We start from the raw sequence: 19,355 nt of genomic DNA on the forward strand, positions 1-19,355 counted from the left end.
TATTTGTGTAAATGAATATGCTAACTTTCTAGATTTTATCTAAGTGATTGGGAAATATTTCTGGCTTCCCTGAAAACTGACACAGGAAATAAATGATCAGATACTTGCCTGTTGAACCAAGAATGAATCAGAACAAAAATATCAGGAAGGGCCTGTGGTTTGGGTTGCAGATATGTGTGACTATGCTTCCCCACACTTGGATGGAGGTCTTCCTGGCAGCCTCTGTCACAGATGCCTGCTAGCCCTTAAGGCAATTTAAAACATTGAATTGTGGGGATCCATCAGTTACAGGAAACTGCCTAATCAAGCTAGAACTGAAAAGCTGTCATAGTATAATGCTATACAAGCTACTGCAGTGTGGGGGTGGGGAGGGGAAGCCATCAACAATCTTATCCAACGGTGGATCTGCCCTGCTTGCTACACAAATAAGGCAAAACATACTTATGGGTACAGTAGTGGCATGAGTGTTACAGCGGTAACCAACTGCTCTTTTGATTGGATCTGAGGCCCATTCCATGGGAAGAAATCCATGCCTGGTACTTAAAAGCTAGTCAAAAGCTTTTGGCTGAGAAGGCCATAGATCTTAGGGAGGGAAGCTACTACTTATGCTTATGCCCATAAATTAGTGTTTCTTCCACCATTAGCCAAAGAAGCTTCTTTTTGCAAAAGGTAGTGGATATTCAGGAGACTGGGATCTTGCCATAGTACTGAGAATAAGTGGCTGCTGAGTGCTCAGTGATGAATGAGTTATCTCCAGCATGCCCTCCAAAGCTCAGGGAAAACTGCAGAAAAGGGGGCAGAAAGAATGTAAGAGCCAGAGGGTAGAAAGAAATATTCTGAAGAAATTAAGGGACTATCGCATCCACAACCTCATAGTGTTGGTGGTTGTTACCACCACAAGACCTGTACAATATTGAGCCCATCAACATTTCAGCATGGGTGATGAAAGAGGACAAAGAGGAAAAGGACATGACATTAGAAAAGGGACTAGCTGGAAAGAGCACGAGGATCAGTAGGAGAACAATGGGGGATGAGGGACAAAAGAAGATAATGGGCAGGAGTTATAATCAAATTGCAGAATGTTCATGCATGAAAATTCTCAATCAAAAAACCTGAATTGGGCTGGGGAGATGACTTAGTGGTTAAGGCATTTGCCTGCAAAGCCAAGGGACCTCAGTTCAATTCCCCAGGACCCACGTAAGCCAGATACACAAGGTGGTGCATGCATCTGGAGTTCATATGCAGTGGCTAGAGGCCCTGGCATGCCCATTCTTTCTCTCTCTTTCTCTCTATCTCTATCATTCTCTCTCTCTCTTTCTGCCTTATTCTCTCTCTCAAATAAATAAAAATAAAAATTAAAAAAACCCTGAATTGTGGGATTAGCAAGATGGGTCAGTAGGTAAGAGCTCATGAGGACCTGAGTTCAATAACAGGACCAATATGAAAAGCCAGGCATGGTAGCCCATGCCTGCAACCCCAGTGCTAAGGAGGACAGAGACAAGAGAATCACTGCAAATCCCTGGTCAGCTAGTATAACAAACAGCATCAGGGGAAAAAAAAAAAAAAGCAATTAGATAATGTCAAATCCTAAGAAAACATATGGTTTTGGTATTATGCAATTATTTCCCAAGATTATACTCTGATGTAAAAGCCTGTAGACTCAGATTAAAAAAAAAAATAGCCAGGCATGGTGGCACACATTTTTAATCTTTAATCTCAGCACTCAGGAGGCAGAATAGGATTGCTGTGAGTTTGAGGCCAGCCTGGAGTAACAGAGTGAGTTCCAGGGCTGGAGAGATGGCTTAGCAGTTAAGGCACTTGCCTATGAAGCTTAAGGACCCATGTAAGCCAGACACACAAAGGTGAGGCAAACACAAGGCTTCACATGCCCACTCAGTGGCACAGCATCTGGAGTTCGAATGCAATGGCCGAGGCCCCAGGAGTCCCAATTCTCTCTCTCTTCTTCCTCTGTCGCTCTCTCATTCTCTAACAACAACAACAAAAAAGAGTGAGTTCCAGGTCAGCCTGAGCTAAAGCAAGACCCTATCTTGCAAAAAAAAAACAAAGAACAAAAAAGGGCTGGAGAGATGGCTTAGTGGTTAAAGGCACTTGCTCACAAAGTGTGATGTCCTGTGTTTGATTCCCTATTACCCGCATAAAGCCAGATGCACAAAGTGGTACATGCATCTTGAATTCGTTTGCAATGGCCGGAGGTCCTGGAGCACCCATACTCCTCCTCTTTCTGTTTGCTTCTTTCTCTCTGCTTCTGTCTCAAATATACATACATACATACATACATACATACATACATACATACATACATACATGAGTGTGTGTATATGTAAAAAAAGAAAAACTTAAAACTGTTGAGCTCTTAATCAAAGTAAGATTTTCTATCACTGAAAGAGCATGATTTTTCCTTATATGAAGGTAAAATGAAAAAACATATCTTTCCCCCAAAATAAACAATGTCACACACAAATCCACAAGACGAAATGATAGCACATGGAAGCCTCTAGAATTTGCACATTCTACAAAGGGAGTAATTATAACCTTGAGCCCACACAACAAAACCAGACTGTGGGTGGCAATGGTAGTCACCAACTTCACACAACATTACAGAAACTCGCATTTTGGTTTTAAGTGTAGCTTTTAAAAATAGTATTCATTTGAGAGAGAGAGAGAGAGAGAGACAGAAAGAGGCCATAGCCTTCTACCTCTGCCAACAAAGTCCAGACACATGTGGCCCTTATGTAGGTACTGAGGAATAGAACCCAAGCTGTCAGGTTTTGCAAACAAGAACCTATACAATTTAAAAAAAAATCTATTATTGACCCCTGGAAGATTTTCATGCAGATATCATTTTCTCATAATATACCTTGAAGTCAATTTTCTTGTATCGGCTTCCTTATAATAAACATAATTTACTTAAATTATGTTTAAAATAAGGATAAAGATTTTCTGGTATAAATTTATCCATTTGCCAGAGACCACTGAGTGAAGGATCTAGTGGCTATCAAACTACATGCATACGTAGTAACAGAGGTATACACATGACTAAAAGCTAAGAGCCATTAAGATTCTGCTTTGGAAAGAGCATTTGCTGCCTAAAACCCCAAAAGCAGGCAAAATATGTCAAAGCAAAGCAGAGCACAGTGAAAGTCATCGCTGGTAACACTGCTAGGTTTTGTTTTACTTACAAAAGGGCTAAAAGCAAAAGTGAAGGGGTTATACTTCTCAAAGGAAGTTGTAAGTATATTCTAGTTTCTCTAGCAGTCTAACATCTTCTGATACTTTCTTACAATTTTAAATGGTATTCTGAGTGATGATCTTGAAATAAAAATATTTCAGAGTAGGGCCAGTATGGCAGACAGATGGCTTAATTCATCATTACATGACTTCAGACAAATCAATCTGATGCCTTCATTTACAATGAGGTAAAATTGCTATTTGTCTCACACACACTGGTTGGGAGATTAAATGAGATGACATCTATAAAATGCTGGGCTGGAGAGATGGTTTAGTGTTTAATGCATTTGCCTGCAAAGCCAAAGGACCCAGGTTTAATTCCCCAGGACCCACGTAAGGCAGATGCACAAGGAGGTACATATATCTGGAGTTTGTTTTCAGTGGTTGGAGGCCCTGGCATGACCATTCTCTCCTTTCTCTCTCTCTCTCATTCAAATAAATAAATAAAAATAAAATATTTTAAATGTTTACATTCTATGGTTTTAATTTGTTAATTATTTGCATATATGTACATGTGTGTGCTTGTGTCTGTGCAAGTGTGCCTTTTTTATTTTTAAATAAATGCTACTTGTACATTACCTCACAACCTTGAGTGGCTAAAGGCTCAAGTTCAGAACAGACTTCCTGGGTTTGAATCCTAACACCATCATGTTCTTAGCTGTGTTCTTGTTTTCTTTATTGTAAAATGATAAAATAATAGTACCGTCCTCACAGGGTTTTGAAGCTTAAATTGGCTGGCATGTTTAATCATTATAAGTGTGCTCAGGATTTAGTAATGTTCAGTAATGCTAGCCACCATCACTATGTGCTCCATGAGAACACCAAAGTCAGTGCAATTGCGAGGAAGCATGCCATGACCCAAGGAGGAAGTGAGCACTCACACACACACACACAAAAAAAGTGAGCATTCAATCAGAAAACTTTATTCCCAAAATAGGCATAATGTGTTGTTCACTAACTGTACAGTTTTTTTTTCAACAGCCTAAAAATACAAAATATTCTTTTAAAATACAAAGCATTTGATGCCAAGAGTTTTCTCATTTTTCCTGCTCAAGTGCATGTTGACAACTTTAAGGCCACAGATTCTAAGTAGCTAAATATATTTGAGGAAATAAGTGGTTCTTAAATCTCTATTTCTACTTCACAAAGCAAAGTTTATAGATAGGGTTACAGACATGCATGTGCTTACAGAGAAAAACATCCTGAATGTGGAAACATCAGTCCTGCTGAAATGTAATGAATGAAAAATTACTTTTGAACTTGAATATAATTTTTTTAAGATCTGACATTTAATGGAAACACGGTTTCCACTTCCTGCCAATGAGGACATATGTTAACTTTCAGTTGATAATATAACTCATTTGACTAGAGGCTTATAGCCATTACTTCTTGAGCTGGGATAAAACACCACAGCAAAAATGACCTATGGGAGAAAAGGTCTTATTTTAGCTTACAGTGTCAAGGGGAGGCAAGAAAGCATGGCAGAGCAGAGGTTGGGAATCATATCTTTTCACATTAGCTGCACAGGACTAATAAGCTTTAAGGTCCATCTCCAGTGATACACCTCCCCCAGCAAGGCTCCCACCTTGATTTTTATACATATGACTTTTCTAACCAGTTGTGATAGTTCATCTTAGGTCAATTTTACTGCATATGGGTGCGGGATATTTAGTCCAACACTATTTCTAGGAGTATTGGAGAGGAGGTTTCTGGAAGTTATTAGCATCTCTGTTGGCCAAAAGTTTAAAGAGATCACCCTCCCAATAGAACTGGGTCTCTTATAATCCTATGAGCAGGAAAAAAAAAAAGGAATGGAGAACTCCCCACCCCTATTTACTCTTTGACTGCTTGAGTGCTTGAGTTGTGACATTGTTCTTCTGTTTCTGGATTGGAATTTTTTTTTTTTCTATTGCAATTTCTATCTTTAGAGTTCCTGATTTTCAGGCTTTGGGCCTCAGAACAATTTACCACCAACTTCCCCAGGTCTCTAGTTTCCATAGATCAGTTAACATGATAAATTTATAGAAAGATTAGGTGGGGATAGATACAGATGGTGATGATAATAGTTGATAGGCATACAGATAGATAATAGACAGATCTATTGGTTCTGTCTCTCTAGAGAACCCTGATTAGCACACTAACTAAAGCTCCTCAGGCCAATACCTCTTTCCAGAGACCTCTTATGAGAAACCCAGAAGCTCTTTTGGGGGGCTTACTTTCTAAAGTTCCTCCTTAAGTATGATATCACACAGCATTTCCCCTCTTCTCCCATATATTGAGAACTTTGTTTCAGGGATACTACAGTCTTCTATTTCTAATTATTAATTTCCAGAAAAGACAATACTTATACTTATTTAATCCTTGAAATTGTCTTTTGGGATAGTTTTTGTCTTAAGCAGATGAGGGAAGTGAGACTTAGAGCTGTTAAATCCAGCATCAGGTAGTGAGTAGTCAGGTGAGTGTGACTCTAGGTCTTCCTGATGTCAATCAAGATGCATCACCATTCCTCACTTGCTCTGTCCCTATGAACAACCCAACCTCCTGTGGTTCCTCTGCCAAGTACGTACTACAAAGCCTCACATGGAGCCAGGATAATGCGCTGCCATGTTCACTCCCACCTCCTCCCTTATAACTTGCTATCCCAGATGTTCATCTTTTCTCTAAAAACTAAGTTCATTTGCTATTCAAAGCCAACATTATCACCATTTTCTCACACTGGTTATTTAGAAGTCACCTTTGATTCACTCCTATCCTTTAGCTTCTACATTTAATTTCACACATCATTATTCTACCTTGTTAGATTCCTGTTCAAAACTCTGTTCTAGGATTCAATATCAACTTCCAGACTAAATTTTCTTCTTTTGGCCTCTTTACTGAACCCAGTCCATTTGACATGTATTTGCAGGTCAGCTTTTCCTGTTATTGTAGCCTAGTATTTGAAAAGTTCTGTGGATGAATAATAACCTTATCTACTACAGATTTTCAGAGGGAATATTGTAAAACACAGCTGACCTCTCTTATATAATCTTCCATGATTCATTAATTTACCAATTTAGCTATATATTTCTTTAAATGAATAAAATGAAATAACGAGTACATATTATTTTTTCTAGAACTAGGTCCTGTCAATTTGTCCTCTAACAATAATGGCTTTAAGCAGCACTAATACCACCTTAAAGGCCCTAACATGTTGTACAGGAAAGGGTTAAACTCAGCAAGCCTGAGTTTCTCTAAGACTACATATTCCAAAGGGAAGTCTTTCTTCAGAACTGACCCATGATCTGCTTATGAACGATTATCTATGTGATCCTAGACTAATCTCCGTGATAAGAGTTTACTTTTATACGCCTGAGGCTTTGGGTCAAGAGGTATTAGTTTAACCAGATATTTATGAGTTATGTTTTCTTTCTCTCTTTGCTAGGGTGAGGAGGGGATGAGGGCTGGGTAGAGTCTGAATAGCTGAAGTGACCATATAGGTGTTCTATGCCTAGTGGACTGAACTCTAGTAAGAACCTGGGCACCAAGGCTCAGGTGAGCTTCCCTGGTCAACAACATAGCACATGTTGTCATACATTGTTGCGGGGAGTACAACTCCATTGTGTGTGGAAGGGGACGGGGTACACGTACAAGTCTATGCCTGGTGTCTCCTGGACTTCTCCTGGCATATGCATTTCCCCTTTGTTCATCTATTCTCTACCTTTTGGCTGTGAAAAACAAAACTACTGTCAGGCATGGTGGCGCATGCCTTTCATCCCACCACTTGGGAGGCAGGGGTAGGAGGATCGCAGTGAGTTCGAGGCCACCCTGAGACTACATAGTTAATTCCAGGTCAGCCTGAGCTAGAGTGAAGCCCCTACCTAGGAAAACCAAAAAAAAAAAAAAAAAAACCAAAAAACAAAAAACAAAAAAAACAACCAAACTATCATTACAATAAACCTGGGGACTCCTACTGAATCATGTAATAGGATGGTGTTCTTAGGGTCCTCTAAACCCCATTACGTTTCTCATCATTTTAGTGCTATCATTCATGTCACACTAGCTTTATGAGTATATTGCTTTATCCATTAGAAATTTATTATCATATTTTTTTACCAAGTTTTTCCTCTTTACATAACTCTTACTATTTTTTCCTAGCTCGAACCTATGAAAGTAGTTCTGTCAAGAGGCCAATTTGATCAAGCAAAAGAAAAAGGGGGGGGGGCTGGAGAGATGGCTTAGTGGTTAAGCGCTTGCCTGTGAAGCCTAAGGACCCTGGCTTGAGGCTCGATTCCCCAGGACCCATGTTAGCCAGAAGCACAAGGGGGCATACACATCTGGAGTTCATTTGCAGTGGCTGGAGGCCCTGGCATGCCCATTCTCTCTCTTTCTCTGTCTGCCTCTTTCTCTCTCTGCCACTCTCAAATAAATAAATAAAAATGAACAACAAAAAAATTTATAAAGGAGACACTTCAAATTAACAAAATTAGAAATTAAAAAGGAGAGATCCCAACAGACAAGTGAAATTGGGAGAATCATCGGAACTTATTTCAAAAACCTCTACTCCACAAAACTGGATAATATGGAGGAAATGGATGAATTCCCAGATGCATATCCCCTACCAAAGCTAAACTCAGAGCAGATTAATCTTCTAAACAAACCTATCACAGCCATTGAGATGGAAAGGTAATCAAAAACCTCCCCAAAAAGAAGAGTCCAGGACCAGATGACTTCTCAGCTGAATTCTATCAAACCTTCATGGAAGAACTGAAACGATTTTTTTTCCAAACTCTGCCACACAATTGGAGAATAGGGAAAGCTCCCCAACTCCTTCTATGAAGCTAGTATCACCCTAATACCAAAGCCAGGCAGAGATGCCACAAGTAAAGAAAACTACAGGCCTATTTCCCTGATGAACTTAGACGCAAAGATCCTGAACAACATCCTTGCAAACCAAATTCAACAACACATCAAAAGCATAATCATCCTTGATCTAGTAGGCTTCATCCCAGGAATGCAGTGGTGGTTCAACATACAGAAATCTGTCAATGTAATATGCCACATAAACAAGGTTAAACACAAAAACCACATGACCATTTTAATAAATGCAGAGAAGGCCTTAGACAAAATGCAACATCACTTCATGATCCAAAACATTGTAGAGAATAGGTAAGGATGGTTTATCGCAACATAATAAAGGTTACAAATAAATCTCCAAAAGCCCAAATAATACATAATGGGGAGAGACTGAAGGAATTCCCATTGAGATCAGGAACAAGACAGGGGTGTCCACTCTTACTTCTGCTCTGCAACATAGTGCTGGAAGTCCTAGCTCAAGCAATAAGACAGAAGAAAGAAATAAAAGGAATACAAATTGGAAAGGAAAAAGTTAAGTTAGCTCTATTCACAGATGACATGATTCTGTACATAACTCTTAAAGGTGATTAACTCCTTCAGCAAAGTAGCAGGACAGAAAATCAATGCACAAAAATCAGTAGCCTTTCTATATGCAAGACAAAGATACAGAGGAAGAAATAAGTGACACTGTCCCATTTTCAATAGCATCAAAAAAAAAAAAAATACCTTGGAATACCATTAACCAAGGATGTGAAAGACCTATACAATTAAAACCTAAAAACACTCAAGAGGAAGACTTGAAATAATGGAAAGACCTCCCATCGACTAGATAGGCAGAAGTAACATTGTGAAAATGGCAATCTTACCAAAGGCAATATACAGATTTAATGCAATACTAGTAAAAAATCCCAACATTTTTCTTCACAGAGATAGAAAAAAATGATCTCAAAATTCATATGGAATGGCAGAAGGCCTCGTATGTCCAAGCATATCCTCAGCAAAGGAAATCACCCCGGAGGCATTACCATACCTGATCTAAAAGCTATATTACAAAGCCATAGTAATAAAAACAACAGGGTACTGGCATAAAAACAGGATTATAGACCAATGGAACAGAATCGAGGACCCACACTTTGAGTTACAAGTAACTATAGCTATTTGATATTTGACAAAGACCCTAACAATGTAAGCTGGAAAAAAGACAGCATCTTCAACAAATAGTGTTAGACAAACTGGATAACCATATTCAGGAAAATGATACTCAATCCACATATCTCACCATGCACAAAAATCAAGTCTAAATGGATCAAAGACCTCAATATAAGTCTGGAAACTCAGCTACTACTGGAAGAAAAAAAACAGGGGGAACTTTCCATGATATAGGAATGGGAAAAGACTTCCTGAACAGAATCCCAGTAGCATAGGAACTTAAACAATCACACAACCATTGGGATCTCATGAAGCTGAAAAGTTTCTTCACAAATATACAATAAGCAGAGCCAATAGATTACCCACAGAATTGGGGGAAAAAAAATTCTGGCTATATAACTGACAGAGGCCTAATTTCTAGAATCTACAAAGAACTCAAAAACCTAAACAATAAAAAGTCAAACAATCCACTCACAAAATAGGGCAAAAAACTGAACAGGCTTTTTTCAGAGAAAGAAATACAAATGGCAAACACACGCTTAAGAAAATGTTCGGGCTGGACAGATGGCTTAGCGGTTAAGCTCTTGCCTGTGAAGTCTAAGGACCCTGGTTCGAGGCTTGATTCCCCAGGACCCACATTAGCCAGATGCACAAGGGGGCGCACACATCTGGAATTCATTTGCAGTGCTTGGAGGTCCTGGTGCACCCATTCTCTCTCTCTCTCTCTCTAGTTACCTTTCTCTCTCTGTCACTCTCAAATAAATAAATAAAAATAAACAAAAAAAATTTTAAATAAAGAAAATGTTCAACATCCCTAATCATTACCCCAGTAAGGATAGCAAACATTAAAAAATCAAATGAAAACAAATGCTGGTAACAATGTGGAGAAACAGGAACCCTCATTCACTTCTGGTTGTACTGTAAGATGATATAACCCCCATGGAAATCAATATGGAGATTCCTAAAAAGATTGACTATAGAGTTACCAACAGACCCAGTTATTCCCTTACTGGGCATTTACCCTAAAACCTCCATGCCTCAATTCAAAGAGATTTGCTCAACCATGTTTATAGATGCTCAATTCATAATAGCTAAGAGCTGGAATCAACCAAGATGTCCATCATCAAATGAATGGATAACCAAGGTGTGGTATATCTACATGATGGAATTCCACACAGCAGTAGGAAAAAAATGACACAATGAAATTTGAAGAAAAATGGTCGAACCTGGAACAGATCATTCTCAGCGAAGTCACGCAATCACGGGAAGATAATTGTTGCATCATCTCACTCATCTTTGGCTCCTAACCTGAATCTGTCCCAGATGCTGACATACCTAATTAGCATCTCGAGGACCAGACAACAGGGAGGGTGGGGCGGCAGGGGAGGGTAAGCGTCGTCAGGGTGGGGGACACAAAACTGGACCCAAATGGCAATGGTACCATAAAATTCTACATTCTAAAAGACAGATTAGGGCTGGAGAGATGGCCTAGTGGACCCCAGTTTCAGGCTCCATTCCCCAGGATCCATGTTAGCCAGATGCACAGGGGGCGCATATGTCTGGAGGTCCTTTGCAGTGGCTGGAGGCCCTGGCATGCCCATTCTCTATCTATCTATTGGCCTCATTCTTTGTCTGTCGCTCTCAAATAAATAAATAAAAACAAAAAATTAAAAAAAAATAAAAATAAAAGACAGATTAAATGGTTGAACCTTCATCAGGTCCTTAGAGGGAACACCTGAATCACAGGGCCCTGGAGATGGTATGATGAAGACTGATCCTAATCTTCTCCTGTTTTTCTCCCTCTCCCTCCCTCTTCTTCCTCTTCTATCTCTTTTATATTACCTGTCTTTTTTTCCCTTCTTTTCTTGGCGCTGGCCTATAACTCCCAGTACCAGCATGTGGTTAACATCCACAATGAGCTGTTGATCAGAGAGATCTACAAGGTTTCCCAAAAGAAGACAGATTTCTGTCAGAGTACTTGATCACCCACAAAGGGTTAGTGGTAAGAAAGACCCTACTGCCTAAGATACCATATGCTGTTGAGATGGAACATGGAGTGACCTGGCCGGAATCTGGAAGAGTCAGTCCCCAGACAGCTCGTCTAGTGCCAGAAGGTGCTACATGAGTGGCTGGGGGAAAATGGCTAACATCTGTCCAAGCAACGTGTGGTCTAAGCAACTCAGCAGCAAACAACCTGATGTGATGCTCACACAAGTGCAATGGTGGCACACATCCATGGTGGGGAACCAACTGCTCGATTTGGCTAACTGATCTGCCCAGTGGAACAGAACTCATAACTATAATCTTGGAAACAAGTCAGAACCATCCAAACAATGAACCTGCTCTCCATTATCAAGCTCTCACCAATTGTGGGCTACAAGAGGGACTATACCTACTGAATTCCCTCTAAAATAATAATAGTTATCCAGTTTATCTGGTGCTGACTTCACTCTCCATTGGAGAATTTGCTTCTCTTTTTCAGATGGACATAGATCCTGAAAAGAAAATCAGCCCATCATACCTCAACAGGGCCCCAGCTGAAACCAAGTGTAATGGGGAAATGATCAAGAGTGCTGCTTTCTTGGTGAACCTGGTACCAGCACAAGGGTGAAGGAGATAGACACAGAGAACACTCAACTCCTACCAAACCAGAGATCCAGAGACACAGAGGCTCCCAAGACATCATCACTGAAGTAGACCTAAAACAAACCCAATATGGCTCAGGGAAATTTGTGGAAGAGGGGGCAGAAAGATTGTTAGAGTCACAAGTTGGGACATTATACACAGAGACATTGCCTCTTTTTTTTTTTTGTTGTTGTTGTTTTATTTATTTATTTATTTAATTTATTTATTTATTTATTTTTTTTGGTTTTTTGAGGTAGGGTCTCACTCTGGTCCAGGCTGACCTGGAATTCACTATGTAGTCTCAGGGTGGCCTTGAACTCATGGCGATCCTCCTACCTCTGCCTCCCCAGTGCTGGGATTAAAGGCATGTGCCACCATGCCCAGCTGAGACATTGCCTCTTACCCATAGCTTATGACTACCTTTTAAATCTTCTCACTCATTTTGACTACATATGCACTCTTTCTTATCTGAGTAAATATGGTTAATTAAGCACAATTCCAATGTCTGTCCTTTGTTCCAATGTTACTCTCTGTGATGGGATTCATCTCTCTGTCTACTCCATTCCAGCCTGGTACTTTCTCAGTCAGAGAATACAGCTTTCTTTAACAAACTTAAGCAAACTCAAGTTGCTTCCTTATGTGAGCCAATTTGCGTTGCTCAATCGAATTCAGAGATGACGCCAGCCATGGAAGTGCTTAAATCATCTTACAGTATGCGATGAGAAACAAAACATCTACACAAACCACTAAAATAAAAGTCAGTGTGTGTGAAAATGAGAAAGCGTTATTGAAACTTACAGAAGAGAGTTACTCTAGCTGGGGTGAAGAAAGAATGCACTAAGGAGTTTCTGAACTGCCCCTTCAAAGGGGGCCAGGAAGAATCTAGGCAGCTTTACTTTTCTCTGCTATACATATACCACTAATTATATGCATCCTGAGTTGTTTTAAGGCCCATGGTCATCTCTCTTTTTTTTTTTTTTTTAATTTATTTGAGAGCGACAGACATAGAGAGAAAGACAGATAGAGGGAGAGAGAGAGAATGGGCGCGCCAGGGCTTCCAGCCTCTGCAAACGAACTCCAGACGCGTGCGCCCCCTTGTGCATCTGGCTAACGTGGGACCTGGGGAACCGAGCCTCGAACCGGGGTCCTTAGGCTACACAGGCAAGCGCTTAACCGCTAAGCCATCTCTCCAGCCCAAATGGTCATCTCTCTTTTATCTTTGCCACTTCATATTGAAGGGATTTGAGGCTGATGTCACCTACTCAGGGGTGTGCTGCTGGGAGTCAGAGTCTTAAGTGGTTTTTGTCTCTCCTATTGTGCCATCCACTATGGATGTGCATAGACACAGGCCTTCAAAAACAAGTGTGGATAACAATGAAAGAATACATGAAGGAAGTAAAAACGACTGAAGATGATCTGGCAGCCACTTCATGTCTGCTCAGCCCCCTCCCACTCTACTCCTTCCCCTTTCCTTGGTTTTGCTTTTGTTTATTTTTGAGGTAGGGTCTTTCTCTAGCCCAGGCTGACCTGGAATTCACTATGTAGTCACAGGCTGGCCATAAACACACCGGGATCCTCCTACTCAGCTACCAGAGTGTTGGGACTAAAGGTGTGTGCCACCATGCCGTACAGCTCCTTCCTTGGACTTTGCTCCCCCGTCTATTTCCTTGCAATACCAAGCCCTACCCCTTGACAGCATAAAAAACCTTTCAGGCCCAATTCTTTATCCCAGGTCTCTTCTCTCCTGCAGTCCTACTGCATCAACCTGTCTCCACTTAGTACTTAGTTGATTTCATTATGTCTTATATTTAGTCTCCTCCCAACAGATTTTAAATTCCTCAAGGCCGAAAACCACATCATATTTATTTTGCATGCCTCCCCTGTTCTTATTACCCAGACAGACATTCCCTCAAACACAAAGGGCCAAACACTTGCTGAATGACAATCTTTGCAGTGCTGTTATCATTCAAGTATAATGTTCTTGGCTAGAGAGATGGCTTAGTGGTTAAGTGCTTGCCTGTGAAGCCTAAGGACACCAGTTCGAGCCTCGATTCCCCAGGACCCACGTTAGCCAGATGCACAAGGGGGCGCACGCGTCTGGAGTTTGTTTGCAGTGGCTGGACGCCCTGGCACGCCCATTCTCTCCCCTCTGTCTCTCTCTCTCTCTCTCTCTCTTCCTCGTTCTCTCTCTGTTACTCTCAAATAAATAAATAAAAATGAAAAACAATTTTAAGTATAATATTCTTACATCTAACTTACCAATTCAAAATGCATCAAAGTTATACATCAAAGCAAGAAATGCAGGTTTATCTTCTCTAACCCTCGCAGTCACTGAACCAACAGTCAATGGCTTCACTAGTAAGAAAATAAGAAACTTGTGAGCACACAAAGAAGGGTCTGTACTATTACCTCCTCCCAAATCAATTGAGCTTCAGGCACAGAGTTTATCATTTTAGGCCAGTTGAGTAGCATACAGACTGCCATACAGACATTCAACAAGAAAGAGATACTGAAAGGAGTTCAATAATGACAAATGTGAAAGATAAAATTCAACAAAGTGAGATGAAATTGTACTTTAAAGTTCCCAGAGCAGACGTTCAATTATTTTTCATTAACTTTTATGAAGAATAATTCTGTGCAAATCACATTAAATACACACACTTCCATGGTGAAAAAAACTTAGAATGATACTTTTCTTTACAATCTCACGCTAATGTTTCAGAGGAAGACTGAACTGCTGGACAAAAGCAGCAGATAATTTGTACTTGCTCCCTGTTTCTCCTGGGCTCTTATGAGAAGCGACACACTCTAACTTCTGGAAGACATTACGTAAAGACAGAGAAAGACAAGAGTTGATCTCAAAACTAGGGGAGCCAGCAAAAACATTTTAATCTAAGGTATTTCAAGTCTTCAATGATTCCAAGAATCAATTCCCCTTGACCAAAGTCACTCTTGAAAGCTCTGAAATTTTGTTTTAAGACAATAAAATATGAAACTAAGTCAAAACACTTAATGCCTTTTGTCTAAGACATTGATCTTCATTACTTCTTGGCAGCCCCCAGAACTTTGGGCCCAACCTTAACTGACAGCACATATTTCCACACATTTGTTGTACCAAAATAAACTTATTTTTAGTGTAAGTACATCTTAACTACAGTATTAACTGATTTCTTCTATAAAATCTTTCTTTTAGTCTTAGTTATGATATCCCACCTTTTTTTATTTGCATGTGTGTGTATGTCAGCGGCCTCTTGCTGCTACAAAGGAAGACGAGGCACTTAAAGCCACTTTTTGTGTCTAGCTTGAGAGCAGCTTGAGAATTGAACCAGGATCAGCAAGTTTTGCAAGTAATCACACTTATCTGCTAGATTATCTTCCCCATAACCTCCTTCCTTATTTTAATAAGAAAAAAAAAAAAAACAAAAAACAGAACCTGAACCCATGGGATCAATTTGCTTAAAGTCTTATCTTCTGAGACAAAATAAGACAAAGTTCACATTGTTTCTAAAGTGATTTTTTAAAACCACAAATGGTTCTATAAGAAGCCTGAAATTTCCAGACTCTCTGTGATATGGACAAGCTCCATATTTTGACCACATGACTGGCAAAGGTCCTGTGTCAGTGCGACCACTGAGACGCTGTCCTGCATTGCCACGCTGGGTCTAGTGAAAAACTGGAGAAAAACAATCTAAGACATAAATGAAAGTCAAAATGGAACACTTCAGTCATGTGCTAAAACTTTAAAAAATATTTTTATTCTCATATAAAAGAAATGTGGGCTGGGTATGGTGGCACACGACTTTAATCCCAACACTCAGGAGGCAGAGGTAGGAGGATCACCGTGAGTTTGAGACCACCCTGACACTACATAGTGAATTCCAGGTCAGCTTGGGCTACAGTGAGACCCTACCTCAGGAAAAAACAGAGAGATTATGAGAGAGAGAGAAATGTGGACAGGCAGCATCTACCCACAGCAAGTCATGACCAGGTCCATTGCAGAGAGGCCTTCCTTTGGAAATGGGGTGTAGCCCAAAAGGTGGCCATCCTCTAGCCAGTCACAAAGCATGTTCCTGTAGAAACTTACCTAAACCTTTCTTAGAGAACCTGCTTCTAGGTTGGTCAACACAAAAAATAAACTGATAATAAATGTTGACAAGGATGTGGGGAAAGAGGAACCCTCATTCACTGCTGGTGGGAATGCAAACTTGTATAACTACTATGGACATCAATATGGAGTCTCCTGAAAAAGATGAAAACAGAGTTACCAACTGACCCAGCCATTCCTCTACTGGACATCTATCCTAAAGGCTCCACTCTTCACGGCAGAGATATCTGCTCAACCATGTTTATAGCTAATAAAATATACAATAGCTAATAACTAGAATCAACCCAGATGCCCTTCATTAGATGAGTGGATAATAAAGGCATAGTACATTTACACAATGAAATTCTACTCAGCATTAAGAAAATATGATACAATGAAATTTGTAGGAGAATGAATGGACTTGGAACAGACTATACTAAGTGAATTCACACAAGCACCAAAGGACAAACACCACATATTCTCCCTCATCTGTGGTTCCTAACCTGGAACACCCTGAGTTGCAGACATACCTGACAGACAATTCGAGGATCAGGTAATAGGGATGGAAGTTTATCAGGGAAGGGGAATGGAAGGGCAGGGCAAATACACACAAAACCCAATCCAAAATGAATTGGTACCATAGAAATCTTCCTCCTGGATTGCAGACTAATAGGTACAACCCTCAATAGAAGCATGGAGGAAGGTTAGGGTTAGGGTTAAGGTTAGGGTTGGAGGAAGGCAAGAGTTAATCTCAAAACTAGGGGAGCCAGCAAAACCATTCTAATTTTCTACTTAGTAATTTTTTTTGTTTTGTTTTATCTTTATTTATTTATTTGAAAGTGAGAGTGAGAGGGAAGGGGAGAGATAGAGAGAGAAAGAGAGAGAGAGAGAGAGAGAGAGAGAGAGAGAGAATGGGCGTGCCAGGGCTTCCAGCTACTGCAAACTAACTCCAGACACGTGCGCCCCCGTGGGTCTTGGGGAATCGAGCCTCGAACCGGGGTCCTTAGATTTCACAGGCGAGCACTTAACCCTAAGCCATCTCTCCAGCCCAGTAAATTTTTTTTTAAAAAGCATAGCTTTAAGAAGGAAGGCTTAGTCAGCAATGTCTAGAAGGCAAACAACTCTCTTGTATCCAAGCACCTTGGTTTCACTCATTTGAACTCTGCTCTGTGTCTTGGTGTTGAGTGTTGGTGTTGAGTGCACCTTAGCATGGAATATTTCTAAGCAACTTGATTATTGTTATCATACATGTCTTTTTGTTTTGTTTTGTTTTGTTTTGTTTTGTTTTGAGGTAGGGTCTCACTCTAACTCAGGCTGACCTGGAATTCACTATGTAGTCTCAGGCTGGCCTTGAACTCACTCCTACCTCTGCCTCCCAAGTGCTGGGATTAAAGGCGTGCACCACAGCACCCAGCCATACATCTTTTAAAAGTAATTTTTATTTATTTTCAAGGGGAGAGAGAGGAGGGTGTAGACAGAATAGGTGCATCATGGCCTCTTGCCAATGCAAAGAAACTCTGAACGCATGCACCACTTTGTACATCTGGTTTTACATTAATGCTGGGGAATTGAACCCAGGCCTTCAGGCTTTGCAAGTAAGCACTTTAGCCACTGAGTCTTGTCTCCATCCTCTCATGCAGTTCTTTAGTTTCCTGTCACTGGTGCAACTTTCTGGATATAATATAGTTTTACAAATGCAATTACATTTCCTCTACTCCAATTTAAAAGCACACTGTGCAGATGAGAATCAATTTCTAATCAGTTATTCCTCAAAATGGGCAATCAATATTGACTTAAGGACATAATCTAAGAATTGACACATTTTACATCAAAAGTTATACAACCAGCCCTACCTCTTACTTCAGGAATTATTAACAAATGCCCTTTTTCCTTATAGTAGCCAGTCTACATGCTCCACCAATAACAACAAAAACATTCTATAATCACAATCTTGGTAAACCCATCTCCTTTATAGATTCCTTTCTTCTTTTTTTTTTAATATTTTTTGTTCATTTTTTATTTACTATTTATTTGAGAGTGACAGACACAGGGAGAAAGACAGAGAGAGAGTGGGGGGGGGGGAGAGAGAATGGGCGCATCAGGGCCTCCAGCCACTGCAAACGAACTCCAGACGCATGCGCCCCCTTGTGCATCTGGATAACATGGGACCTGGGGAACCGAGCCTCGAACCGGGGTCCTTAGGCTTCACAGGCAAGCGCTTAACCGCTAAGCCATCTCTCCAGCCCTCCTTTCTTCTTAATAGTTATGAAATGCTGGCTCAATGTTTGCAAAACAAACATCAAAAAAAAAAAAAAAGCCAAAAAAACCCAAGCTACTGATTAGCAGGTTTCGCGTGCCTTAAATGTGGATTGTTGTATCTGTGTGAGCTCAAGGAAGTAGAGAAGAAAAGCAGTAGCTGAGGACACCCGACACCCTCCTCTGGCCGCTACACACATGCACATAGGGTGTGCCTATCTGCACATACACCTGCTTACAACACACACACACACACACACCAAAAATGTAAATACCCAATTTAATCAGCAAACGCGTGACAACCCTATGGTATATGTACAGGTAGTGAGTATTTCAAATAGAAATATTCCAGTGACAGCTTTTTAAATGAACAGTGAGCCTATACACTATTTTTTTTTCGTGTGTGTGTATGTTTTCTTGTGTGAGGTTGTATGTGTGCAGGTGTATGGGGGCAGTCTCAGGGACTGTCCTTCTCTGGTGCCATCTATCTTTTTTGAGACAAGGATGCTGACTGGTATGGAGCTCACAAAGTAGGCTAAACTGGATGGCCAGCAAGCCCCAGGGTCCCAGCTGTCTCCACTTCCCCAGGTGGGCTTGCAGGCACATGCTACCATGAATGGCATTTTTCACATGGATTCTGGAGACCACACTCAGGTCCGTAGTCTGGAATAGCATGCACTTTACCAAGTAAGCTATCTTCTCAGCCTCCTTTCTACATTTTTTTTGAGATGACGGCCTTGCTATGTAGCCCTGACAGACCTGGTACTCACTGACAATCCTCCTGCCTCAGCCGCCTGAGTGCTGGAATTACAGATACGTGCACCCAGTGTTGAGTTTCTACTAAGAGTATGAATGCTAATGTACATGCATGCCAGAAATTGTAATATGGTTATCCTATTATATTTCACAGTAATTTGGGAAGAGATAAACTATTAATTCTACAAATAATATCCCAGAAAGGTTTTATTTTGGCAAGTATACACATATATTCAGTGACCAACTCTCTCCTACCTTGTCTAGGATAAATCTGATACAAACAGCCCACAATGGATATGTCTCATAGATATAAATAAAAGCTGGTAGCATTTTTATAGCAGGAATCTACTTACCTAACAATTTTAACTATCCCCAAATATAAAATGCCAAAGTAAATCCTACT

The 19,355-nt window shown here is 40.4% G+C and overlaps 1 protein-coding gene across 8 annotated transcripts in view; it reads right to left on the reverse strand.

Moving 5' to 3' along the window:
* Positions 1 to 19,355, reverse strand: part of Dse (dermatan sulfate epimerase) — a 148,075-nt gene that overhangs the window by 44,475 nt on the left and 84,245 nt on the right. Inside the window, exons 1-2 of one of the 8 annotated variants that reach the window (XM_045154148.1) lie at positions 15,941 to 16,018; positions 14,116 to 14,211 (exon numbers count right to left, since the gene is read on the reverse strand). The exons of 6 other annotated variants lie outside the window; for them this stretch is intronic. The gene's annotated coding sequence lies outside the window, so the exon portion shown is untranslated. Of the gene's footprint in view, positions 1 to 14,115; positions 14,212 to 15,940; positions 16,027 to 19,355 lie in introns of those variants that run through there. One more of the 8 variants, XM_045154149.1, reaches the window with a different exon arrangement.

This window comes from Jaculus jaculus, chromosome 7 (genome assembly GCF_020740685.1).
Source record: "Jaculus jaculus isolate mJacJac1 chromosome 7, mJacJac1.mat.Y.cur, whole genome shotgun sequence".
NCBI lineage: Eukaryota > Metazoa > Chordata > Mammalia > Rodentia > Dipodidae > Jaculus > Jaculus jaculus.